Here is a 26,962-nt window from a genome sequence, read left to right as displayed (position 1 = left end):
ACTTGATTCTCTTTTGGAGACATAGCAATCCATAGGTTTTAAGATACTTACTAGTCAGGTACATTCTTAGGCGTTTAATATGGGGTTTTGAGTCCATTTCGTTGAGCAAGGAGTAGCTCTTGTCTATTCCATATTTGGCTTAAGGAACTTTATCTGTGCTCATTTCAATCTCTGGTTTTATGCAGCACCCCAACTCACCTTTCCCCTTAAGCAAGCATAAGTTGGTTTTCTAAATTTGAGACCCTGTTCTGTTTTGAAATGCAGTTCCTGTGTAGCCAAGTTTACATTCCGTGTATTAGTGATATCTTATGATGTTTCTTTTTCTGTGTGACTTATTTCAGTTAGAATCATCGTACCTGAATCCACTCATTATGCTGCTAAGGGCCTGATGACATAGATTGCATTGCTGAGTGATACTGCATTGTACGTAAGTACCACAAGTTCTTTATCCATTTTTCACTTTCTGTGATATTGAACTTGTACGGTAAACGAGGTTCTTGTAAACAGAGGCGTCCCAAACTTTGGGGTGGCTGTGTCTTTTTGATTTTAATTTCCCTAAGCTATAGGACCATAAGTGGAAGTGCCCTAGGCTCTGTTGCTTTGTTTTTTAGATGTTTCAGGAAACACCATACACTTCTCCTGAGTGTCTGTTGGCAATTTACATCCCGCCCATCAGCATAACAAGGCTCCCAGTTCTCCATAGCCTGTCCTGCCTTTCTGGATTTTACACTTTTTTCAGATGGCCCTTTTGACCGGGGGGAAGTGAGACTTCATTGTAGTGCAGATTTCCTTTGCACGTTTGCTTGGTTGGACAAAAAGGGCGTATGCGTTTTTTCCTGAATATATTCAGGAAAAAACGCATACGCCCTTTATGGCCAAGTGCATCATTGTGGACGTTCTGCCTCTTTTCCTATGCTTTCAATGCAATTCCAGTCTACCTCCTGAAATCGGTTTCCTGCAATTCTGTCCCGCTTTCAAGTCCTCCTGGAAGCCTTACTTCAGTATATTTTTGGACGATAGCTGTCATTTATAACTCTGCAGGTTTGTGAATTACAGTGCCCCTGAGCTCCTTTCTTCAACTCGCTTTCTTGTGACCTGGCCGCAACACCGCAGGATGGCTTCAGGCCCTAATCTGGTTCTGGCACGGCACGCTGAGCCTTTAGTTAATTCCTCTTCCTGGTGGGAAATGAGAGTTAAATTTGCCCATCCAGACACCTCCAGCTAGTCTCTCATTGGTTCTCGCTATTCCTGTTCATATTCCACAGAAATTGCAAACTGGGCCAAACAGGAGTTTAAAGGGACTGACTCTCCAAGTGGGGAGAGTGTTAGTAAAGCATCTGGAATGTTGCACCCGAGTACCAGGGGAGGAAAACTGAGACATATTTGAACACGTCTCCCGTTCACATGGTTGATCATACTCTGGGTTCCACATGCATGTTTTAGCTGAAGGAAGAATACCTTAAACCTGGAGAGTTGAGACCGGTGTAATGGGTACCGTGCAATATGACTTCAAAGGGTCTTCATTTGCTCACCGAACCTCTCCAATCCTATCACTGCTGCGTTTATGCCCCTGTACACATGCTTGATTCTCTTTCGGAGACATAGCAATCCATAGGTTTTAAGATACTTACTAGTCAGGTACATTCTTAGGCGTTTAATATGCGGTGTTGAGTCCATTTCGTTGAGCAAGGAGTAGCTCTTGTCTATTCCATATTTGGCTTAAGGAACTTTATCTGTGCTCATTTCAATCTCTGGTTTTATGCAGCACCCCAACTCACCTTTACCCTTAAGCAAGCATAAGTTGGTTTTCTAAATTTGAGACCCTGTTCTGTTTTGGAATGCAGTTCCTGTGTAGCCAAGTTTACATTCCGTGTATTACTGATATCTTATGATGTTTCTTTTTCTGTGTGACTTATTTCAGTTAGAATCATCATACCTGAATCCACTCATTGTGCTGCTAAGGGCCTGATGACACAGATTTCATTGCTGAGTGATATTGCTTTGTAAGTAAATACCACAACTTCTTTATCCATTTTTCACTTTCTGCGATGTTGAACTTGTACTGTAAACGAGGTTCTTGTAAACAGAGGCGTCCCAAACTTTGGGGTGGCTGTGTCTTTTTGATTTTAATTTCCCTAAGCTATAGGACCATAAGTGGAAGTGCCCTAGGTTCTGTTGCTTTGTTTTTAGATGTTTCAGGAAACACCATACACTTCTCCCGAGTGGTTGTTGGCAATTTACATCCCGCCCATCAGCATAACAAGGCTCCCAGTTCTCCATGGCCTGTCCTGCCTTTCTGGATTTTACCCTTTTTTCAGATGACCCTTTTGACAAGGGGGAAGTGAGACTTCATTGTAGTGCAGATTTCCTTTGCAAGCTTGCTTGGTTGGCCAAAAAGGGCGTATGCGTTTTTTCCTGAATATATTCAGGAAAAAACGCATACGCCCTTTTTGGCCAAGTGCATCATTGTGGACGTTCTGCCTCTTTTCCTATGCTTTCAATGCAATTCCAGTCTACCTCCTGAAATCGGTTTCCTGCAATTCTGCCCCACTTTCAAGTCCTCTTGGCAGCCTTACTTCAGTCTATTTTTGGACGATAGCTGTCATTTATAACTCTGCAGGTTTGTGAATTACAGTGCCCCTGAGCTCCTTTCTTCAACTCACTTTCTTGTGACCTGGCCGCAACACCGCAGGATGGCTTCAGGCCCTAATCTGGTTCCGACACGGCACGCTGAGCCTCTGGTTATTTCCTCTTCCTGGTGGGAAATGAGAGTTAAATTTGCCCGTCCAGACACATCCAGCTAGTCTCTCATTGGTTCTCGCTATTCCTGTTCATCTTCCGCAGAAATTGCAAACTGTGCCAAACAGGAGGTTAAAGGCGCTGACTCTCCAAGTGGGGAGAGTGTTAGTAAAGCGTCTGGAATGTTGCACCCGAGTACCAGGGTACGAAAACTGAGACATATTTGAACACGTCTCCCGATCACATGGTTGATCGTACTCTAGGTTCCACATGCATGTTTTAGCTGAAGGAAGAATACCTTAAACCTGGGTAGGTGAAACCTGTTGAATGGGTACCATGCAATATGACTTCAAAGGGTCTCCATTTGCTCACAGAACCTCTCCAATCCTATCACTGCTGCGTTTATGCCCCTGTACACATGCTTGATTCTCTTTCGGAGACATAGCAATCCATAGGTTTTAAGATACTTACTAGTCAGGTACATTCTTAGGCGTTTAATATGGGGTGTTGAGTCCATTTCGTTGAGCAAGGAGTAGCTCTTGTCTATTCCATATTTGGCTTAAGGAACTTTATCTGTGCTCATTTCAATCTCTGGTTTTATGCAGCACCCCAACTCACCTTTCCCCTTAAGCAAGCATAAGTTGCTTTTCTAAATTTGAGACCCTGTTCTGTTCTGTAATTCAGTTCCTGTGTAGCCAAGTTTCCATTCCGTGTATTACTGATATCTTATGATGTTTCTTTTTCTGTGTGACTTATTTCAGTTAGAATCATCATACCTGAATCCACTCATTGTGCTGCTAAGGGCCTGATGACATAGATTTCATTGCTGAGTGATATTGCTTTGTAAGTGATTACCACAACTTCTTTATCCATTTTTCACTTTCTGCGATGTTGAACTTGTACTGTAAACGAGGTTCTTGTAAACAGAGACGTCCCAAACTTTGGGGTGGCTGTGTCTTTTTGATTTTAATTTCCCTAAGCTATAGGACCATAAGTGGAAGTGCCCTAGGCTCTGTTGCTTTGTTTTTTAGATGTTTCAGGAAACACCATACACTTCTCCCAAGAGTCTGTTGGCAATTTACATCCCGCCCATCAGCATAACAAGGCTCCCAGTTCTCCATGGCCTGTCCTGCCTTTCTGGATTTTACACTTTTTTCAGATGGCCCTTTTGACCGGGGGGAAGTGAGACTTCATTGTAGTGCAGATTTCCTTTGCAAGCTTGCTTGGTTGGCCAAAAAGGGCGTATGCGTTTTTTCCTGAATATATTCAGGAAAAAACGCATACGCCCTTTTTGGCCAAGTGCATCATTGTGGACGTTCTGCCTCTTTTCCTATGCTTTCAATGCAATTCCAGTCTACCTCCTGAAATCGGTTTCCTGCAATTCTGCCCCGCTTTCAAGTCCTCTTGGCAGCCTTACTTCAGTCTATTTTTGGACGATAGCTGTCATTTATAACTGTGCAGGTTTGTGAATTACAGTGCCCCTGAGCTCCTTTCTTCAACTCGCTTTCTTGTGACCTGGCCGCAACACCGCAGGATGGCTTCAGGCCCTAATCTGGTTCCGGCACAGCACGCTGAGCCTTTGGTTAATTCCTCTTCCTGGTGGGAAATGAGAGTTAAATTTGCCCGTTCAGACACCTCCAGCTAGTCTCTCATTGGTTCTCGCTATTCCTGTTCATCTTCCGCAGAAATTGCAAACTGGGCCAAACAGGAGGTTAAAGGGACTGACTCTCCAAGTCGGGAGAGTGTTAGTAAAGCGTCTGGAATGTTGCACCCGAGTACCAGGGTACGAAAACTGAGAAATATTTGAACACGTCTCCCGATCACATGGTTGATCATACTCTAGGTTCCACATGCATGTTTTAGTTGAAGGAAGAATACCTTAAACCTGGGTAGGTGAAACCCGTGGAATGGGTACCATGCAATATGACTTCAAAGGATCTTCATTTGCTCACCGAACCTCTCCAATCCTATCACTGCTGCGTTTATGCCCCTGTACACATGCTTGATTCTCTTTCGGAGACATAGCAATCCCTAGGTTTTAAGATACTTACTAGTCAGGTACATTCTTAGGCGTTTAATAGGCGGTGTTGAGTCCATTTCGTTGAGCAAGGAGTAGCTCTTGTCTATTCCATATTTGGCTTAAGGAACTTTATCTGTGCTCATTTCAATCTCTGGTTTTATGCAGCACCCCAACTCACCTTCCCCCTTAAGCAAGCATAAGTTGGTTTTCTAAACATGAGACACTGTTCTGTTTTGTAATTCAGTTCATGTGTAGCCAAGTCGACATTCTGTGTATTAATGATACCTTATGATGTTTCTTTTCTGTGTGACTTATTTCAGTTCTAATCATCATACCTGAATGCACTCATTATGCTGCTTCGGGCCTGATTACATAGATTTCATTGTTGAGTGATATTGCATTGTACGTAAGTACCACAAGTTCTTTATCCATTTTTCACTTTCTGCGATATTGAACTTGTACCGTAAACGAGGTTCTTGTAAACAGAGCCGTCCCAAACTTTGGGGTGGCTGTGTCTTTTTGATTTTAATTTCCCTAAGCTATAGGACCGTAAGTGGAAGTGCCCTAGGCTCTGTTGCTTTGTTTTTTAGATGTTTCAGGAAACACCATACACTTCTCCAGAGTGGCTGTTGGCAATTTACATCCCACCCATCAGCATAACAAGGCTCCCAGTTCTCCATGGCCTGTCGTGCCTTTATGGATTTTACACTTTTTTCAGATGGCCCTTTTGACCAGGTGGAAGTGAGACTTCATTGTAGTGCAGATTTCCTTTGCAAGCTTGCTTGGTTGGCCAAAAAGGGCGTATGCGTTTTTTCCTGAATATATTCAGGAAAAAACGCATACGCCCTTTTTGGCCAAGTGCATCATTGTCGAGTTTCTGACTCTCTTCATATGCTTTCAATGCAATTCCAGTCTACCTCCTGAAATCGGTTTCCTGCAATTCTGCCTTGCTTTCAATGCCTCTTCATAGCCTTACCTCAATATATTTTTTAAAAATAGTTGGCCTTTATAACTCTGCAGGTTTTTGAATTGCAGTGGCCCTTAGCTCCATTTTTTAGCTCTTATTTTTGTGGTCTTGCCCCGTAACCACAGGATTCCTTGAAGCCCTATTTTTCTTCTGGGGCACCTTGCTGTGCCTTTGGTTAATTCTTCTTACTGATGTGATATTAGAGTGACATGTGCCCATTGAAACCGCTACAGCTAGTTTCTCACTGGTTCCCCCTATTCCCATTCATCCTCTGCACTAACTGCAGACTGTGCGATACCAGAACTTAAAGGCATTGACTCCATGTGGGGATGTTGTTAGTAAAGCGGCTGGAATGTCGATCCGGAGCCCCAGGAGAGGAAAAATGAGGTGCGTTTTAGAAACCTTTCCCGATCATATGGTATACCAGTCGCTGGGTTTCCCAAGCATGGTTTAGCTGTAGGAAGATTCCCTTCAACCTGGAGTGTTGGGACCCTTGGACTGAGTAGCATGAAGTATTGCATTAAACTTTCGGCAGTTGCTCACCAAAGCTCACCAATCCTGTCAGCCCCAAGTGTCCAGCCTTATGTCTTATCCAGCTGTGGGTTTATATGTGGTCAATCCAGGTTGCATCACAGCCCCTGAGCGAATTTTGTAAGAATTTTTCTCTCTTTCATTGTTTCAGCGTTTTGTTTTTAAAATTTATTTCTATAATGGGGTTTAGCTCCTTTTCACTGCTGTGTTTGTGCCGCTCTGCACACACTTGATTCCCTTATGGAGATATATCAATACATGGGTTTTAAGATTCTTATTACTCAGATATATTTCTCTGCGGTGTATAGGGTGTGTTGAGGCCTGTTCATTGAGCAAGGTGTAGATCTTGTCTAATACCTATTTGGTTTATTGAACGGTATCTGTGCTAATTTCAAACTCTGGTTTTATGCATCACCCCACCTCTCCTTTCCCCTTAAGCTGACATAAGTGTGTTTTCTAAATGTGAGACACTGTTCTGTTCTGTAATTCATTTCTTGTGCAGCCATATTTACCCTCCCTCTATAAGTGATATCTTATGATATGTTTCTTTTTCTGTTTGACTTATTTCAAGTAGTATTATCAGACCTAAATCCACTCTTTATCCTTCTACTAGCCTTATTACATTGATTTCATGGTGAAGAGATATTCCATTGTACATAAGTACCACATCTTCTTTATCCATTGTTCTCTTTCCTGGGATATTTAAGGTGTACTGAAGTTGAGGTTCTTGTAAACAGAGTAGCCCTAAACTGTGGTGTGCTTGTGTCTTGTTGATTTTTAGACTTCCCTAGATATACTCCCATGATTGGAAGTGTCCTATGCTCTGTAGCTCTGTTTTTTAGATGATTTAGGAACCACCATACACTTCTCCAGAGTGGCTCTCGGCAGTTCACACACTGCCCATCAGCGTATAAAGGCTCCCTGTTCTCCATGGCCTGTCCTGCATTTCTGGTTTTTACAATTTTTTAGGATGGCCCTTTTGACCGGTGGGAAGTGAGACTTCTTTGTTGTGCACATTTGCATTGCTTGCTTGCTTCATTGCCCATAAAGTGCGTATGCGTTTTTTCCTGGATATAATCAGGAAAAAACGCATACGCCCTTTTGGGCCAACTGCATCATTGTCGAAATTCTGCCGCTTTTCATGTGCGTTAAAGACGAGTCCAATCTATCTCTTGAAATCTGTTTCTTGCAATTCTGTCTTGCATTCAGATCCTCTTCTTTGCCTTACCTCAACATATTTTTGGACGTTAGTTTTCATTTATAACTCTGCAGGTTTGTGAATTGCAGTGACCCTGAGCTCCATTTTTTAAGTTGCTCTTTTGTGAGCTGGCCTCAAACCCACAGGATTGCTTCAGGCCCTATTTTGGCTCCGGCGAGGCAGGCTGAGCCTTTCTTTAATTCTTATTCTTAATGGGAAATTAGAGTGATATGTGCCCGTCCAAACCCCTACAACTCTTCTCTCATTGGTTCCCCCTCTTCCCGTTCATCCTCCTCACAATTTGCAAAATGTGTGAAACAGAAGTTTAAATGTGCTGATTCTCCAAGTGGGGAGATTCTAAGTAGCGTGGCTGGAATGGTGAACAGGAGCACCAGGAGAGGATAAATGAGGTGCATTTTAGACACATCTCCCGATCACATGGTGTACAGTCCTCTGGGTTTTCCATGCATGTTTTAGCTGTAGGAAGATCCCTTGAACCTGCAGATTTGGGACCCATTGAATGGGTACCAGGTAGTATTACTTTAAAGGGTGTGCATTTCCTCACCCAACCTCACATTTCTCTTAGTGCAAACAGTTTCCAGCCTTATGTCTCATCCTGCTGTGGGTCTAGATGTGTTCAATCCATGTTGCATCACCGTCCCTGAGGAAAAGTTGTAAGAGGTTTTCTCTGTCTCTCTGTCGTTTATTTTTTTCAATTTATTACTATATTGGTTACAGCTGATTTTCAAAGCTCTGTTTCTTGCTGCTGTACATCCACTTGATTCACGTACAGAGAGACATCAATAAATTCTTTTTCAGATTCTTACCAGTCGTATATATTCTTTTCCGGTGACTTGAGTGTGCTGAGTGCAGTTCTTTTAGCTACCGTGTAGGCCTTGTTGATTATCAGTTTGGTATTTGGAATGGTATCTTTGCTAATTTCAACCTCCTGGATGATGCCTCACCCCTCCCCACCTTTCCCGTTTAGCAGCCTTATGCGTGTTTTCTACATATTTGACTATGTTTTTGTTTTGTAATTTATTTCATGTGTAGCCATTTTGGATTCCACCTTTAAGTGATATCTTATGATATGTGTCTTTTTCTTTTTGAATTCTGTCACTTAGAATGATCATACGTAACTCCTCTGGAGTTGTTACAACTGGCCATATTTCATTGATTTCCAGGCTGAATAATATTCCACTCTACCTAAGTACCACATCTCTATCCATTTTTTCCCTCCAGAGACATTTAAGTTATATCCTAGTCGAGGATCTTTTAAACAGAGAGGGGGTAAACATTGGGGTGCCTGTGTCCTCTCGATTTTTGTTTTTCCCAAGATATACGCCCATGAGTGCAAGTGCCCTATGCTCTGTAGCTCATTTTTTAGATGCTTTAGTAAACACAATACACTTCTCCAGAATGGCCGTTGGCAATATACATTTCCACTATAAGTCTCACAGGGCTCCCTCTTCTCGTTGCCCTGTCCTGCATTTCTGTTGTTTACGCTTTATGAGGATGGCTCTTCTGACTGATGCGAAGTGATATCTTTTGTAGTATTGACTTCCAGTGCCCACCTGTTTGGTTGGCTAAAAAAGTGTATGCCCTTTTCTTGAATATATACAGAAAAGAACGCATACACCCTTTTTGGCCAACTGCAATGTTGGCAATGTTGGCAATGTTCAGCTCCTTTTCTTGTGCTTAATGGCGAGTCCTTTCTACCTCCTCAAATCCCTTTCCTGCCATTCTCCCTTGCTTACAAGTCCTTTTCTCTGACTTTCCTCAAGACATTTTTCAGTGATGGATATTTTCAACTCTGCAGTTTTGTGAATTTTACTGCCCCTGAGTTCCATTGTTCAACTTGTGTTTATGGGAACTGGCCACAAAGCAGCGGGATTTCCTCAAGCCCTATACTGTTTCCATGGGCAACCCTAGCCTTTGGTCAATTCGTCTTCCTGATTGGAAATGTGCCTGTCTGAACACCTAGGACTTGTCTCTCATTGTTCCTCATCCTTCCGCTTCATCCTCTGGACAAATTCCAAACTGTACGCAACAGGATGTTGACAGTGCTGACATCTCCAAGTGGGGAGACTGTTAGTAAAGACGCTGGAGGGGTGAACCCGAGCACCAGGAGATGAGGAGATGAGATGCCTTTTCCAAACTCTTCCCGATCAGACGGTATACCATCCTCTGGGTGTGACAGACATGTTTTAGCAGTAGGAAGAGTCCCATTCATGTAAGGAGAACACCAGGGCTTTTTCAAACTCAGTGTCTCCCCGAAACCCAAACTGGGGAATTTTTTAAGCTACAGCTACACATATGTTCATTAAGGGCCTTGGGAAGTAGGCAGAGTCCAAACTTTAGATGATTGAAGTCTTCAGGGTCAGAAGCACTCACCACCAGCTTCCCTTAGGCTACACTTTAACTGTCATTGATAGATGATGTCAATAAAAATATCTATTCTTTTTCAGATTATTTCCCCTTATAGGTTATTGCAAAATGTTGAGTGTAGTTCCCTGTGCTATACAGTAGTTCCTTGTTGATGATCTATTTTATACATAGCAGTGTGTATGTGTTAATTCCAAACTGTTAATTTATCCCTCCTCCCACCTTTCCCCTTTGGTAATAATAAATTATAAGATTTTATACTTCTCAGAAATGGGGGAGCTGAAAGAGAGGTATCATTTTCAATGGAAAAGCATTTAAAACAAGATTGAAGGTTTAACCAAGATTATTAGCTGTACATCCTTGGAAAGAAATCACTTCGTTTCTCTAATATTGACCTGACAAATAAGACAAACCTTTTCACTGAACTTGCTTATAAAAAGTGATGGAAATATCAAATGGAAGTGTTAAAAACATCTTATTTTACCCGAGCCTTATACACTGTTCTATGTTAACTACAGTTTGGCTCACACATCTGTTCATTGAGGTTACAATAGTCTCAATTTCTGTTACTGATCCTCCAGAGTGGACCCCAACAAGTGTCCCCCTGCCCAGTGTCATTGGGGCCAACAGATCGAGACTGAGTTTGGTTCACAAGCAAAGGAAACTTTATATTTTGATCAGAGAATGGAGAGGTGAGAGCATGCACTACCCCGTGGGCTGTGGGCTGGGCTGCTGTGTAGAGATCCTGTCAGAGTCAGTGGGAGGGAGGGAGGCGGCGGAGCTCTCGAGGGCCGGGTTGGCTGTAGCTCAGGCTCTATATCGTGGAGTCTGCACTGGGCCCCAGGAGCTGAGGTGTCGACCCAGCCATTCTGCACTAGGAAATCTGGTCTGAAGTGCCGGGTGTGGAACCTCTGCATGCGGGACCCTAGGAGCACGTGAAATTAGACAAAGCACAAAGGATAAAAAAGGTTAGACTTGACTTTATTGCCCAGATTCTATTTTTATCTCCCAGGGATTTTTAATGGGCTTTGCTGGGGACAAACCCCTCCTCTGCCTTTTGTCCCGTTCCTCATTCTTGGAGTGCTGAGGGTGCAGACCCTTCTTCTGTAACTGCTGAGTGCTGAGTTGGGAGCCCTCATACCCTGGGGCGAGGGTCAGAGCTTCTCCCCAGCAGCCTCCCGGTGACGTTGATTGTCCCCAGGACACCTGCCTCCCTGCTCGTCCACCTGAGCACCAGCATTGGAAGTGTTATAGATTCTAATGACCTTTAAGGGTCCAGGAAAGAGATGTGCAGAGACGCTGTGGGGGCCGGTTTCACCCCGCCCCACATTTGTTCGGCCACCTTAGGCTGACCGTCTCTGCCAGCCTAGATGCTCTGACCAGTAGTCTGCGCTTTCTTCAATTAGGCCCCTGAATTAACGTACAAACAGCACCAGGTGTCAGAGCCCTGCCCGCTCAACTCCCAGACAGTCCAGGGTCAGTGGTGATCAAGGACCATGATGGCTACTGAGTCAACAGCCTTTTGAAGTAAACAGGAGTCCAGCCGGTCTTATTGGCCACCATCATCACGGTGTCTGTAGGCTTTTCTATGGTGACAGTGTGGTATACTGTTCCCCCGCCAAGATTATTAGCTCCCCTCTGGGTGCAGTAAGTCCTGCAAGCAGTAGTCTACTCTTTTGGGACACACTCTTGTTGTTTTATGAGAGAAACTCCAGGTCAAGTGATGTTCACACGAGTCGTCATGGTGCCCTGTTGCCCCCGGTTATCTCTCTGGATGTTGGAGTTGGAGGGCCTCCTCACTCGAGGTCGGTGTGCCCACGGAGCGAACCCTGCAACTTCAGGGCATGGTTGGTGGTTAGGATCACCACGTGGGGTCCTTTTCCCTTAGGAGGGAGGTGGCCTTTTGGGCTGCTGATTTCCAGGTTTTTAGATACCGCCAGTATCTTGGCCAGATGTGGCAGTGGGCCAAGCCCCTTAGTGACCGTAGTTTATCCTACCTGGATGGCATTCTTGCATTGTTCCATTTCAAGTGGTCCCAGTTTTTGCACTAATTCTCCAATGGCGATTCACCTTTCACCGGGAATGTAAAGGTCAAAGAGTTTAGCTAAATTAGGGAGTTCCAGGGCAAGGGTCTGAATTGACTGCTCTTTCCATTCTTGAAAGGCCACTTCTGGATTCTATTCAAAAGGATCATCATCTTTTCCTTTCAGTGTTTCATATAGAGGCCCAGCTAGTAGACTGTAGTTAGGGATCCAGAAGCAGCAAACCCTGGCCTCCCCAGGAACCCCTAAGCTGTCTTCTAGTTTTAGAAAGGGGTAAGGCTGAAAATGGTTTCTTCCCTTTCCTGGGATGGGCTTCTCTGACCTTCTGTGAGAATGAAGCCCAGGCAGGTCACCGCAGTCTGTGATATTTGAGCTTTTTCTTGGACAACTTCTATCCTTTATTGGCTTGGTAGTTCAGAGGCCTCCTTAGTAGGGCTGGTGATCAGAATGTCGTCTGCATATTGAAGGAGGGTTTCCTTTTCCAGAGGTAGAACTTTTAGGTCTTTAGCTAAGCTTTCCCCAAAGATGGTGTGGGAATTTTTGCACCCTTGGGGCCAGACGGCCCGGAAGTATTGTTTTAGTTGTATGTTGAGTCCTGCCACTCACAAGCCAAAATTTCTTGTGACTCTGGGACTAATGGAATACAAAAGAAGGCATCATTGAAGACTAATACAGAATACCATGTCCTGGTGGTTGGTAGAATGACCAGCAGGGTGTAGGAATTAGGAGCAACTGGAGGTATATCCTCGGTGGCTTCACTGACTGTCCTGACATCCTTTACCAGGTCCCCAGCAGCCCATGGGGCTCTCGTGGTCAGACCAATCCCAGAATATGGAGCTCACCTGGGCAGGTACCCCACCCCCACCCCAGCCCACGGGGCTCTCGTGGTCAGGCCCCTCCCAGGATACAGAGCTACCCTTGCAGGTACCGTGGCAGGGCTGGGCACACAGGAACCGTGCACATAGCCCTCATTGCAGAGCACCCCCAGCTCACCTGTCGCTCAGAGCTGACACAGAGCACCTCAGAGCAGGACTTGAACTAACAAACAGCAGCTGCGACAGGTCTGTGACCCTGGGCATCACTCCGTGAGGCCTCCCTCCACCTGGTCTTCCAGAGACTTCCACTGCACCCGGGGCACCAGGCCTCTGTCTCCAACCACCACCCACCCCTCCTCTGCCTGACTCCTGGGTTCCTCTCATTAGGAGAGGGTTTTCTTGAAGTTGTCTCCCACTCATGGGCCAGATAAAATGATTAGAAAACAAGCCAAAGCTGCAGCCCCTTGTCTATCCTGACTCTCAGGAGCCCACACCTGTTCCTTGGACCTGGCCGGTTCAGCAAGTTCCATTTTCTGCAACTGTGAGCCCCTGAGGGGTGATGATTGGCTGACCTGGGCAGCCTTACCGTGCCGGCCAGCCCTCCCCAGGTGTGCCTGGGTTGAGATCAATATAAATACCACTCCAGGCAGCAAGAGCCCCTGCAGCCGTGCCTGACGCCATTTTCTCTGCCCTGTCAGCAGTCTCGGGGCTGGGCTGGTGGGAGGGAGTGAGAGGCCACGGCTTTGTGGGTGGCCCAGTGTGAGTGGGGCTCTGCTGGACTTTCTGCAGCAGTTGCCAGGCTGCCACCTGCTAAAGAAGAGGATGTGTCACCCATACCTGCTGCTGGAATTTCTCCCTGGGCAGAGGTGAGGAAGGAAAAAAGCAGTGGGGGCAGGGACAGGACGGGTATCTCAGGCAGGGAAATGGAAATCTTCCAGAAGAGCACCCAGGGCCAGGACCATCCTGGCTGGCCTGCAGGCACCAAGTCGGCCGGCATGCTGTCACTCGTGTGGCTCTATGGCCCTTCCTCTAGGCTTTCAAGTCCTTGTATATATTCAGGTGTTTTACCTGGGACGGGTGGGAATAGTTCAGCAGCAACTGGCCTGGGGCTCAGCTCACGTTTACTCACAGATGCCTCGGCACGGTGCCCCAGCTTTGCAATGAGGACGCTTGTTGCGTGGGGGCTGCTGGCTGAATGGGAGACGATTCCCCACCACTGACCAACTTCAGAATTGTTTACAACTGGAGCAAGTGCCCTGATACGGTTTTCCTCTGTGGAACTGGTGGGTTCTGTGTTTTTTTTCTCTTTTTCGTTTTTGGTTCAAGGTAGATTTTATTCCTCTTTTTTGTATTTACAGATATAAGCATGGAAATAATTTATTCATATAAATACATGTATGTGCAGGGAATAATTGTTTTTTCTGTTTTATTTTTTAAATTTTACTTCTTTTTAATTTTGAATTTTATTTTATATTTTTATACAGCAGGTTCTTATTGGTTATCTATTTTATACATATAAATGTATACATGCCAATCCCAGTCTCTCAACTCCTCCCACCACCACCCCCCCAACAGCTTTCCCCCCTTGTTGTCCATACGTTTGTTGTCTACATCTGTTGCTCTATTTATGCCTTGCAAAATGGTTAATCTGTACAGTTTTTCTAGGTTCCACATATATGCATGAATATACAAGATTTGTTTTTCTCTTTCTGACTTACTTCACTCTGTATGACAGTCTCTAGATCCATCGACGTCTCTACAAATGACCCAATTTCATTCCTTTTCATGGCTTAGTAATATTCCATTTTATATATGTACCACAGCTTTATGCATTCGTCTGTCTGTGGGCATTTAGGTTGCTTCCATTACCTCGATATTGTAAATAGTGATGCAATGAACATTACGGTGAATGACTCATTTTGATTTATGGTTTTGTCTGGGTATATGTCCAGTACTGGGATTGCTGTATCATATGGTAATTCTATTGTTAGTTTCTTAAGAAATTCCATATTGTTCTCCATAATGACTGTATCAATTTATATTCCCAACAATAGTGGAAGAGGGTTCCTTTTCTCCACACCATTTCCAGCATTTTTTGTTTGTAGATTTTCAATGATGCCTATTCTACCAGGTGTGAGGTGATACCTCATTGTTGAATCCATTTCGTTGAGCAAGGGGTAGCTCTTGTCTATTACATATTTGGCTTATGGAACGGTATCTGTGCTAATTTCAAACTCTGCTTTTATGCAGCACCCCAACTCACATTCCCCCTTAAGCAGGCATAAGTTGGTTTTCTAAACTTGAGACCCTGTTCTGTTTTGTAATTCAGTTCATGTGTAGCCAAGTTCACATTCCGTGTATTAGTGATACCTTATGATGTTTCTTTTTCTGTGTGACTTATTTCACTTAGAATCATCGTGCCTCAATGCACTCATTATGCTGGTACGGGCCTGGTGACATAGATTTCATTGCTGAGTGGTATTCTGTTGTACAGAAGTACCGCAACTTCTTTATCCATTATTTGCTCTCTGGGATATTTAACTTGTGCCGTAGAAGAGATTTCTGTAAAAAGAGCCATCCCAAATTTTGGGGTTGCTGTGTCTTTTTGATATTAATTTCCCTAAGCTATAGGACCATAAGTGGAAGTGCCCTAGGCTCTGTTGCTTTGTTTTTTAGATGTTTCAGGAAACACCATACACATCTCCCGAGTGTCTGTTGGCAATTTACATCCCGCCCATCAGCATAACAAGGCTCCCAGTTCTCCATGGCCTGTCCTGCCTTTCTGGGTTTTACACTTTTTTCAGATGGCTCTTTTGACCGGGGGGAAGTGAGACTTCATTGTAGTGCAGATTTCCTTTGCAAGCTTGCTTGGTTGGCCAAAAAGGGCGTATGCGTTTTTTCCTGAATATATTCAGGAAAAAACGCATACGCCCTTTTGGCACAGTGCATCATTGTGGACGTTCTGCCTCTTTTCCTATGCTTTCAATGCAATTCCAGTCTACCTCCTGAAATCGGTATCCTGCAATTCTGCCCCGCTTTCAAGTCCTCTTGGCAGCCTTACTTCAGTATATTTTTGGACGATAGCTGTCATTTATAACTATGCAGGTTTGTGAATTACAGAGACCCTGAGCTCCTTTCTTCAACTCGCTTTCTTTTGAGCTGGCCGCGACACCGCAGGATGTCTTCAGGCCCTAATCTGGTTCCGGCACGGCACACTGAGCCTTTGGTTATTTCCTCTTCCTGGTGGGAAATGAGAGTTAAATTTGCCCGTCCAGACACCTCCAGCTAGTCTCTCATTGGTTCTCCCTATTCCTGTTCATCTTCCGCAGAAATTGCAAACTGTGCCAAACAGGAGGTTAAAGGCGCTGACTCTCCAAGTCGGGAGAGTGTTAGTAAAGGGTCTGGAATGTTGCACCCGAGTACCAGGGGAGGAAAACTGAGACATATTTGAACACGTCTCCCGTTCACACGGTTGATCATACGTGGGGTTCCACATGCATGTTTTAGCTGAAGGAAGAATACCTTAAACCTGGAGAGTTGAGACCCGTGTAATGGGTACCATGCAATATGACTTCAAAGGGTCTTCATTTGCTCACCGAACCTCTCCAATCCTATCACTGCTGCATTCATGCCCCTGTACACATGCTTGATTCTCTTTCGGAGACATAGCAATCCATAGGTTTTAAGATACTTACTAGTCAGGTACATTCTTAGGCGTTTAATATGCGGTGTTGAGTCCATTTCGTTGAGCAAGGAGTAGCTCTTGTCTATTCCATATTTGACATAAGGAACTTTATCTGTGCTCATTTCAATCTCTGGTTTTATGCAGCACCCCAACTCACCTTTACCCTTAAGCAAGCATAAGTTGGTTTTCTAAATTTGAGACCCTGTTCTGTTCTGTAATTCAGTTCCTGTGTAGCCAAGTTTACATTCCGTGTATTACTGATATCTTATGATGTTTCTTTTTCTGTGTGACTTACTTCAGTTAGAATCATCATACCTGAATCCACTCATTGTGCTGCTAAGGGCCTGATGACACAGATTTCATTGCTGAGTGATATTGCTTTGTAAGTAAATACCACAAATTCTTTATCCATTTTTCACTTTCTGCGATGTTGAACTTGTACTGTAAACGAGGTTCTTGTCAACAGAGCCGTTCCAAACTTTGGGGTGGCTGTGTCTTTTTGATTTTAATTTCCCTAAGCTATAGTACCATAAGTGGAAGTGCCCTAGGTTCTGTTGCTTTGTTTTTTAGATGTTTCAGGAAACACCATACACTTCTCCCGAGTGGTTGTTGGCAATTTACATCCTGCCCATCAGCATAACAAGGCTCCCAGTTCTCCATGGCCTGTCCTGCCTTTCTGGATTTTACACTTTTTTCAGATGGCCCTTTTGACCGGGGGGAAGTGAGACTTCATTGTAGTGCAGATTTCCTTTGCAAGCTTGCTTGGTTGGCCAAAAAGGGCGTATGCGTTTTTTCCTGAATATATTCAGGAAAAAACGCATACGCCCTTTTTGGCCAAGTGCATCATTGTGGACGTTCTGCCTCTTTTCCTATGCTTTCAATGCAATTCCAGTCTACCTCCTGAAATCGGTTTCCTGCAATTCTGCCCCACTTTCAAGTCCTCTTGGCAGCCTTACTTCAGTATATTTTTGGACGATAGCTGTCATTTATAACTCTGCAGGTTTGTGAATTACAGTGTCCCTGAGCTCCTTTCTTCAACTCGCTTTCTTTTGAGCTGGCCACAACACCGCAAGTTGGCTTCAGGCCATAATCTGGTTCTCGTACGGCATGCTGAGCCTTTGGTTATTTCCTCTTCCTGGTGGGAAATGAGAGTTAAATTTGCCCGTCCAGACACCTCCAGCTAGCCTCTCATTGGTTCTCGCTATTCCTGTTCATCTTCCGCAGAAATTGCAAACTGGGCCAAGCAGGAGGTTAAAGGCGCTGACTCTCCAAGTGGGGAGAGTGTTAGTAAAGCGTCTGGAATGTTGCACCCGAGTACCAGGGGAGGAAAACTGAGACATATTTGAACACGTCTCCCTTTCACATGGTTGATCATACTTGGGTTCCACATGCATGTTTTAGCTGAAGGAAGAATACCTTAAACCTGGAGAGTTAAGACCCGTGGAATGGGTACCGTGCAATATGACTTCAAAGGGTCTTCATTTGCTCGCCGAATCTCTCCAATCCTATCACTGCTGCGTTAATGACCCTTGTACACACGCTTGATTCTCTTTTGGAGACATAGCAATCCATAGGTTTTAAGATACTTACTAGTCTGGTATATTCTTAGGCGTTTAATATGGGGTGTGGAGTCCATTTCGTTGAGCAAGGAGTAGCTCTTGTCTATTCCATATTTGGCTTAAAGAACTTTATCTGTGCTCATTTCAGTCTCTGGTTTTATGCAGCACCCCAACTCACCTTTCCACTTAAGCAAGCATAAGTTGGTTTTCTAAATTTGAGACCCTGTTCTGTTTTGTAATTCAGTTCCTCGGTAGCCAAGTTTAAATTCCATGTATTAGTGATATTTTTTGATGTTTCTTTTTCTGTGTGACTTATTTCAGTTAGAATCACCATACCCGAATACACTCATTATGCTGCTACGGGCCTGGTGACATAGATTTCATTGCTGAGTGATATTGCTTTGTACATGAGTACCACAACTTCTTTATCCATTTTTCACTTTCTGTGATATTGAACTTGTACGGTAAACGAGGTTCTTGTAAACAGAGGCGTCCCAAACTTTGGGGTGGCTGTGTCTTTTTGATTTTAATTTCCCTAAGCTATAGGACCATAAGTGGAAGTGCCCTAGGCTCTGTTGCTTTGTTTTTTAGATGTTTCAGGAAACACCATACACTTCTCCTGAGTGTTTGTTGGCAATTTACATCCCGCCCATCAGCATAACAAGGCTCCCAGTTCTCCATGGCCTGTCCTGCCTTTCTGGATTTTACACTTTTTTCAGATGACCCTTTTGACCGGGGGGAAGTGAGACTTCATTGTAGTGCAGATTTCCTTTGCAAGCTTGCTTGGTTGGCCAAAAAGGGCGTATGCGTTTTTTCCTGAATATATTCAGGAAAAAACGCATACGCCCTTTTTGGCCAAGTGCATCATTGTGGACGTTCTGCCTCTTTTCCTATGCTTTCAATGCAATTCCAGTCTACCTCCTGAAATCGATTTCCTGCAATTCTGCCCCGCTTTCAAGTCCTCTTGGCAGCCTTACTTCAGTCTATTTTTGGACAATAGCTGTCATTTATAACTCTGCAGGTTTGTGAATTACAGTGCCCCTGAGCTCCTTTCTTCAACTCGCTTTCTTGTGAGCTGGCCGCAACACCGCAGGATGGCTTCAGGCCCTAATCTGGTTCCGGCACGGCACGCTAAGCCTTTGGTTAATTCCTCTTCCTGGTGGGAAATGAGAGTTAAATTTACCCGTCCAGACACCTCCAGCTAGTCTCTCATTGGTTCTCGCTATTCCTGTTCATCTTCCGCAGAAATTGCAAACTGGGCCAAACAGGAGGTTAAAGGCACTGACTCTCCAAGTCGGGAGAGTGTTAGTAAAGCGTCTGGAATGTTGCACCCGAGTACCAGGGTACGAAAACTGAGACATATTTGAACACGTCTCCCGATCACATGGTTGATCATACTCTAGGTTCCACATGCATGTTTTAGCTGAAGGAAGAATACCTTAAACCTGGGTATTTGAAACCCGTGTAATGGGTACCATGCAATATGACTTCAAAGGGTCTTCATTTGCTCACCGAACCTGTCCAATCCTATCACTGCTGCGTTTATGCCCCTGTACACATGCTTGATTCTCTTTCGGAGACATAGCAATCCATAGGTTTTAAGATACTTACTAGTCAGGTACATTCTTAGGCGTTTAATATGCGGTGTTGAGTCCATTTCGTTGAGCAAGGAGTAGCTCTTGTCTATTCTATATTTGGCTTAAGGAACTTTATCTGTGCTCATTTCAATCTCTGGTTTTATGCAGCACCCCAACTCACCTTTACCCTTAAGCAAGCATAAGTTGGTTTTCTAAATTTGAGACCCTGTTCTGTTTTGGAATGCAGTTCCTGTGTAGCCAAGTTTACATTCCGTGTATTAGTGATATCTTATGATGTTTCTTTTTCTGTGTGACTTATTTCAGTTAGAATCATCATACCTGAATCCACTCATTGTGCTGCTAAGGGCCTGATGACATAGATTTCATTGCTGAGTGATACTGCATTGTACGTAAGTACCACAACTTCTTTATCCATTTTTCACTTTCTGCGATGTTGAACTTGTACTGTAAACGAGGTTCTTGTAAACAGAGCCGTTCCAAACTTTGAGGTGGCTGTGTCTTTTTGATTTTAATTTCCCTAAGCTATAGGACCATAAGTGGAAGTGCCCTAGGCTCTGTTGCTTTGTTTTTTAGATGTTTCAGGAAACACCATACACTTCTCCCGAGTGTCTGTTGGCAATTTACATCCCGCCCATCAGCATAACAAGGCTCCCAGTTCTCCATGGCCTGTCCTGCCTTTCTGGATTTTACACTTTTTTCAGATGGCCCTTTTGACCGGGGGGAAGTGAGACTTCATTGTAGTGCAGATTTCCTTCGCAAGCTTGCTTGGTTGGCCAAAAAGTGCGTATGCGTTTTTTCCTGAATATATTCAGGAAAAAACGCATACGCCCTTTTTGGCCAAGTGCATCATTGTGGACGTTCTGCCTCTTTTCCTATGCTTTCAATACAATTCCAGTCTACCTCCTGAAATCGGTTTCCTGCAATTCTGCCCCGCTTTCAAGTCCTCTTGGCAGCCTTACTTCAGTCTATTTTTGGACGATAGCTGTCATTTATAACGCTGCAGGTTTGTGAATTACAGTGCCCCTGAGCTCCTTTCTTCAACTCGCTTTCTTGTGACCTGGCCGCAACACCGCAGGATGGCTTCAGGCCCTAATCTGGTTCCGGCACGGCACGCTGAGCCTTTGGTTAATTCCTCTTCCTGGTGGGAAATGAGAGTTGAATTTGCCCGTCCAGACACCTCCAGCTAGCCTCTCATTGGTTCTCGCTATTCCTGTTCATCTTCCGCAGAAATTGCAAACTGGGCCAAACAGGAGGTTAAAGGGACTGACTCTGCAAGTGGGGAGAGTGTTAGCAAAGCGTCTGGAATATTGCACCCGAGTACCAGGGTACAAAAACTGAGACATATTTGAACACGTCTCCCGATCACATGGTTGATCATACTCTAGGTTCCACATGCATGTTTTAGCTGAAGGAAGAATACCTTATACCTGGGTATTTGACACCCGTGGAATGGGTACCATGCAATATGACTTCAAAGGGTCTTCATTTGCTCACCGAACCTCTCCAATCCTATCACTGCTGCGTTTATGCCCCTGTACACATGCTTGATTCTCTTTTGGAGACATAGCAATCCATAGGTTTTAAGATACTTACTAGTCAGGTACATTCTTAGGCGTTTAATATGCGGTGTTGAGTCCATTTCATTGAGCAAGGAGTAGCTCTTGACTATTCCATATTTGACTTAAGGAACTTTATCTGTGCTCATTTCAATCTCTGGTTTTATGCAGCACCCCAACTCACCTTTACCCTTAAGCAAGCATAAGTTGGTTTTCTAAATTTGAGACCCTGTTCTGTTTTGGAATTCAGTTCCTGTGTAGCCAAGTTTACATTCCGTGTATTACTGATATCTTATGATGTTTCTTTTTCTGTGTGACTTATTTCAGTTAGAATCATCATACCTGAATCCACTCATTGTGCTGCTAAGGGCCTTGTGACACAGATTTCATTGCTGAGTGATATTGCTTTGTAAGTAAATACCACAACTTCTTTATCCATTTTTCACTTTCTGCGATGTTGAACTTGTACTGTAAACGAGGTTCTTGTAAACAGAGCCGTTCCAAACTTTGGGGTGGCTGTGTCTTTTTCATTTTAATTTCCCTAAGCTATAGGACCATAAGTGGAAGTGCCCTAGGTTCTGTTGCTTTGTTTTTTAGATGTTTCAGGAAACACCAAACAATTCTCCCGAGTGGTTGTTGGCAATTTACATCCCGCCCATCAGCATTACAAGGCTCCCAGTTCTCCATGGCCTGTCCTGCCTTTCTGGATTTTACACTTTTTTCAGATGGCCCTTTTGACCGGGGGGAAGTGAGACTTCATTGTAGTGCAGATTTCCTTTGCAAGCTTGCTTGTTTGGCCAAAAAGGGCGTATGCGTTTTTTCCTGAATATATTCAGGAAAAAACGCATACGCCCTTTTTGGCCAAGTGCATCATTGTGGACGTTCTGCCTCTTTTCCTATGCTTTCAATGCAATCCCAGTCTACCTCCTGAAATCGGTTTCCTGCAATTCTGCCCCGCTTTCAAGTCCTCTTGGCAGCCTTACTTCAGTCTATTTTTGGACGATAGCTGTCATTTATAACTCTGCAGGTTTGTGAATTACAGTGCCCCTGAGCTCCTTTCTTCAACTCGCTTTCTTGTGACCTGGCGGCAACACCGCAGGATGGCTTCAGGCCCTAATCTGGTTCCGGCCCGGCATGCTGAGCCTTTGGTTAATTCCTCTTCCTGGTGGGAAATGAGAGTTGAATTTGCCCGTCCAGACACCTCCAGCTAGCCTCTCATTGGTTCTTGCTATTCCTGTTCATCTTCCGCAGAAATTGCAAACTGGGCCAAACAGGAGGTTAAAGGGACTGACTCTCCAAGTCGGGAGAGTGTTAGTAAAGCATCTGGAATGTTGCACCCGAGTACCAGGGGAGGAAAACTGAGACATATTTGAACACGTCTCCCGTTCACATGGTTGATCATACTCTGGGTTCCACATGCATGTTTTAGCTGAAGGAAGAATACCTTAAACCTGGAGAGTTGAGACCCGTGTAATGGGTACCATGCAATATGACTTCAAAGGGTCTTCATTTGCTCACCGAACCTCTCCAATCCTATCACTGCTGCGTTTATGCCCCTGTACACATGCTTGATTCTCTTTTGGAGACATAGCAATCCATAGGTTTTAAGATACTTACTAGTCAGGTACATTCTTAGGCGTTTAATATGGGGTTTTGAGTCCATTTCGTTGAGCAAGGAGTAGCTCTTGTCTATTCCATATTTGGCTTAAGGAACTTTATCTGTGCTCATTTCAATCTCTGGTTTTATGCAGCACCCCAACTCACCTTTCCCCTTAAGCAAGCATAAGTTGGTTTTCTAAATTTGAGACCCTGTTCTGTTTTGGAATGCAGTTCCTGTGTAGCCAAGTTTCCATTCCGTGTATTACTGATATCTTATGATGTTTCTTTTTCTGTGTGACTTATTTCAGTTAGAATCATCATACCTGAATCCACTCATTGTGCTGCTAAGGGCCTGATGACACAGATTTCATTGCTGAGTGATATTGCTTTGTAAGTAAATACCACAACTTCTTTATCCATTTTTCACTTTCTGCGATGTTGAACTTGTACTGTAAACGAGGTTCTTGTAAACAGAGCCGTTCCAAACTTTGGGGTGGCTGTGTCTTTTTCATTTTAATTTCCCTAAGCTATAGGACCATAAGTGGAAGTGCCCTAGGTTCTGTTGCTTTGTTTTTTAGATGTTTCAGGAAACACCATACACTTCTCCCGAGTGGTTGTTGGCAAATTACACCCCGCCCATCAGCATAACAAGGCTCCCAGTTCTCCATGGCCTGTCCTGCCTTTCTGGATTTTACACTTTTTTCAGATGGCCCTTTTGACCGGGGGGAAGTGAGACTTCATTGTAGTGCAGATTTCCTTTGCAAGCTTGCTTGTTTGGCCAAAAAGGGCGTATGCGTTTTTTCCTGAATATATTCAGGAAAAAACGCATACGCCCTTTTTGGCCAAGTGCATCATTGTGGACGTTCTGCCTCTTTTCCTATGCTTTCAATGCAATTCCAGTCTACCTCCTGAAATCGGTTTCCTGCAATTCTGCCCCGCTTTCAAGTCCTCTTGGCAGCCTTACTTCAGTCTATTTTTGGACGATAGCTGTCATTTATAACTCTGCAGGTTTGTGAATTACAGTGCCCCTGAGCTCCTTTCTTCAACTCGCTTTCTTGTGACCTGGCCGCAACACCGCAGGATGGCTTCAGGCCCTAACCTGGTTCCGGCACGGCACGCTGAGCCTTTGGTTAATTCCTCTTCCTGGTGGGAAATGAGAGTTAAATTTGCCCGTCCAGACTCCTACAGGTAATCTCTCATTGGTTCTCGCTATTCCTGTTCATCTTCCGCAGAAATTGCAAACTGGGCCAAACAGGAGGTTAAAGGGACTGACTCTCCAAGTCGGGAGAGTGTTAGTAAAGCGTCTGGAATGTTGCACCCGAGTACCAGGGGAGGAAAACTGAGACATATTTGAACACGTCTCCCGTTCACATGGTTGATCATACTCTGGGTTCCACATGCATGTTTTAGCTGAAGGAAGAATACCTTAAACCTGGAGAGTTAAGACCCGTGTAATGGGTACCATGCAATATGACTTCAAAGGGTCTTCATTTGCTCACCGAACCTCTCCAATCCTATCACTGCTGCATTTATGCCCCTGTACACATGCTTGATTCTCTTTGGGAGACATAGCAATCCATAGGTTTTAAGATACTTACTAGTCAGGTACATTCTTAGGCGTTTAATATGGGGTTTTGAGTCCATTTCGTTGAGCAAGGAGTAGCTCTTGTCTATTCCATATTTGGCTTAAGGAACTTTATCTGTGCTCATTTCAATCTCTGGTTTTATGCAGCACCCCAACTCACCTTTCCCCTTAAGCAAGCATAAGTTGGTTTTCTAAATTTGAGACCCTGTTCTGTTTTGGAATGCAGTTCCTGTGTAGCCAAGTTTACATTCCGTGTATTAGTGATATCTTATGATGTTTCTTTTTCTGTGTGAATTATTTCAGTTAGAATCATCATACCTGAATCCACTCATTATGCTGCTACGGGCCTGATGACATAGATTTCATTGCTGAGTGATACTGCATTGTACGTAAGTACCACAAGTTCTTTATCCATTTTTCACTTTCTGTGATATTGAACTTGTACGGTAAACGAGGTTCTTGTAAACAGAGGTGTCCCAAACTTTGGGGTGGCTGTGTCTTTTTGATTTTAATTTCCCTAAGCTATAGGACCATAAGTGGAAGTGCCCTAGGCTCTGATGCTTTGTTTTTTAGATGTTTCAGGAAACACCATACACTTCTCCTGAGTGTCTGTTGGCAATTTACATCCCGCCCATCAGCATAACAAGGCTCCCAGTTCTCCATGGCCTGTCCTGCCTTTCTGGATTTTACACTTTGTTCAGATGGCCCTTTTGACCGGGGGGAAGTGAGACTTCATTGTAGTGCAGATTTCCTTTGCAAGCTTGCTTGTTTGGCCAAAAAGGGCGTATGCGTTTTTTCCTGAATATATTCAGGAAAAAACGCATACGCCCTTTTTGGCCAAGTGCATCATTGTGGACGTTCTGCCTCTTTTCCTATGCTTTCAATGCAATCCCAGTCTACCTCCTGAAATCGGTTTCCTGCAATTCTGCCCCGCTTTCAAGTCCTCTTGGCAGCCTTACTTCAGTCTATTTTTGGACGATAGCTGTCATTTATAACTCTGCAGGTTTGTGAATTACAGTGCCCCTGAGCTCCTTTCTTCAACTCGCTTTCTTGTGACCTGGCGGCAACACCGCAGGATGGCTTCAGGCCCTAATCTGGTTCCGGCCCGGCATGCTGAGCCTTTGGTTAATTCCTCTTCCTGGTGGGAAATGAGAGTTGAATTTGCCCGTCCAGACACCTCCAGCTAGCCTCTCATTGGTTCTTGCTATTCCTGTTCATCTTCCGCAGAAATTGCAAACTGGGCCAAACAGGAGGTTAAAGGGACTGACTCTCCAAGTGGGGAGAGTGTTAGTAAAGCATCTGGAATGTTGCACCCGAGTACCAGGGGAGGAAAACTGAGACATATTTGAACACGTCTCCCGTTCACATGGTTGATCATACTCTGGGTTCCACATGCATGTTTTAGCTGAAGGAAGAATACCTTAAACCTGGGTAGTTGAAACCCTTGGAATGGGTACCATGCAATATGACTTCAAAGGGTCTTCATTTGCTCACGAACCTCTCCAATCCTATCACTGCTGCGTTTATGCCCCTGTACACACGCTTGATTCTCTTTTGGAGACATAGCAATCCATAGGTTTTAAGATACTTACTAGTCAGGTACATTCTTAGGCGTTTAATATGCGGTGTTGAGTCCATTTCATTGAGCAAGGAGTAGCTCTTGACTATTCCATATTTGACTTAAGGAACTTTATCTGTGCTCATTTCAATCTCTGGTTTTATGCAGCACCCCAACTCACCTTTACCCTTAAGCAAGCATAAGTTGGTTTTCTAAATTTGAGACCCTGTTCTGTTTTGGAATTCAGTTCCTGTGTAGCCAAGTTTACATTCCGTGTATTACTGATATCTTATGATGTTTCTTTTTCTGTGTGACTTATTTCAGTTAGAATCATCATACCTGAATCCACTCATTGTGCTGCTAAGGGCCTTGTGACACAGATTTCATTGCTGAGTGATATTGCTTTGTAAGTAAATACCACAACTTCTTTATCCATTTTTCACTTTCTGCGATGTTGAACTTGTACTGTAAACGAGGTTCTTGTAAACAGAGCCGTTCCAAACTTTGGGGTGGCTGTGTCTTTTTCATTTTAATTTCCCTAAGCTATAGGACCATAAGTGGAAGTGCCCTAGGTTCTGTTGCTTTGTTTTTTAGATGTTTCAGGAAACACCAAACAATTCTCCCGAGTGGTTGTTGGCAATTTACATCCCGCCCATCAGCATTACAAGGCTCCCAGTTCTCCATGGCCTGTCCTGCCTTTCTGGATTTTACACTTTTTTCAGATGGCCCTTTTGACCGGGGGGAAGTGAGACTTCATTGTAGTGCAGATTTCCTTTGCAAGCTTGCTTGTTTGGCCAAAAAGGGCGTATGCGTTTTTTCCTGAATATATTCAGGAAAAAACGCATACGCCCTTTTTGGCCAAGTGCATCATTGTGGACGTTCTGCCTCTTTTCCTATGCTTTCAATGCAATCCCAGTCTACCTCCTGAAATCGGTTTCCTGCAATTCTGCCCCGCTTTCAAGTCCTCTTGGCAGCCTTACTTCAGTCTATTTTTGGACGATAGCTGTCATTTATAACTCTGCAGGTTTGTGAATTACAGTGCCCCTGAGCTCCTTTCTTCAACTCGCTTTCTTGTGACCTGGCGGCAACACCGCAGGATGGCTTCAGGCCCTAATCTGGTTCCGG

General features: G+C 44.2%; 1 long non-coding RNA gene across 1 annotated transcript in view; it reads left to right on the top strand.

Moving 5' to 3' along the window:
- Positions 1–26,962, top strand: part of LOC307181394 — a 189,928-nt gene that overhangs the window by 147,886 nt on the left and 15,080 nt on the right. Inside the window, exon 2 of the long non-coding RNA XR_013826652.1 lies at positions 346–427. This is a non-coding gene — a long non-coding RNA (uncharacterized lncRNA). The remainder of the gene's footprint in view (positions 1–345; positions 428–26,962) is intronic.

Source organism: Stenella coeruleoalba, assembly GCF_951394435.1.
Source record: "Stenella coeruleoalba genome assembly, contig: scaffold_248, whole genome shotgun sequence".
Lineage (NCBI taxonomy): Eukaryota > Metazoa > Chordata > Mammalia > Artiodactyla > Delphinidae > Stenella > Stenella coeruleoalba.
This window is presented reverse-complemented; position numbering and strand designations above follow the sequence as displayed.